The sequence below is a fragment of the Argopecten irradians genome, chromosome 10, assembly GCF_041381155.1.
Source record: "Argopecten irradians isolate NY chromosome 10, Ai_NY, whole genome shotgun sequence".
Classification (NCBI taxonomy): domain Eukaryota; kingdom Metazoa; phylum Mollusca; class Bivalvia; order Pectinida; family Pectinidae; genus Argopecten; species Argopecten irradians.
The window spans coordinates 41,847,714-41,848,886 of NC_091143.1; positions in this window are offsets into that span (position 1 = coordinate 41,847,714).

Sequence of the window (1,173 nt, forward strand, 5' to 3'; positions counted from 1 at the left end):
GATATTTGTTGTAATTGTTTTTGATAGTAGATATTTTAAGCAGTTATTTTCAAAATCACCTTCATTCATGGTACTATCATCCTCAAAATTCCAGGGGTTATTATCAATGTCGTTATATCCACCGCTGGTATATGTCATAGCAAAATTGAAGGCTCGTGCGGCTTGGTCGTTTGACATACATCAAAGGAATTGAATAATTGTTCACTGTAATTGACTGTCTTTGAAGTTAGGCATCACTCTCTTCAAATGAAGTCTTTGCAGGCCTGCAATTGGTCAGTTGTGTTCCTGAACTGCGTTAAGTTTTACTAGATAGTCCAAGGATGGATATAATATCAATGAAAGTAACCCCACGAATATTGGGATATTAACAAATTAAGTTGGTGCCCTATATATGAAGATATCTCTTAGTGCCTCTGTTAACGACAGAAAACAAGAGCATTGTTTTCCACAATACATTTAGAAACTGAAACTACCATCACCAGAAAAGGCAGCATATTAGGGCAGATAGATTTTTCTCTTACCCAAGACAGGGATATCCACAGTTTTGAGAGATATTTCTATCTCACCCTAGGGTAAAGACAAGCTACACGAGATCCTTGCATGTGCTCAATAATTGTATGACGTCATTACAACAGTATCATGACTTCGCGGTAATAGTATTATAAAGTCACGACAACAATGAAATAACATCACAAAGACGGCAACTCATTGAGGTCATGTCATCCTCGCTTACATAAGTGACACGTTTATTAAAGCACTGGGTACGAGAACATGAATCATTCACCCTCTTTGGGGTGGGACAGGAGATCTCAACCCTCGGGATAAGATTCTTCAGCTGTCAAAACACTCGGCACAGCCTCGTGATTGACAACTCAAGAATCTTACCCCTCGGGTTGAGATTCTCCTGTCTCACCCCAAAGGGGGTGAAAGATTCTATTAATCTATCAATCTGAACCATGTTATTTGTTAGAATTTGAAATTATCATATATTTTACAGAAAATTTCCTGACCTTTTCGTTTTCAGGGTATTTGGCCCTTCATTTTAACATTAGTCAAACATGACTGTAAAATATGTATATTATGCTTGATACATCAAGAACTTTCTGTTGTTTTCATATAATTTTTCCTAATATTTTGACAGCTACTCTAAAAGTGAATTACACCAAGACACTC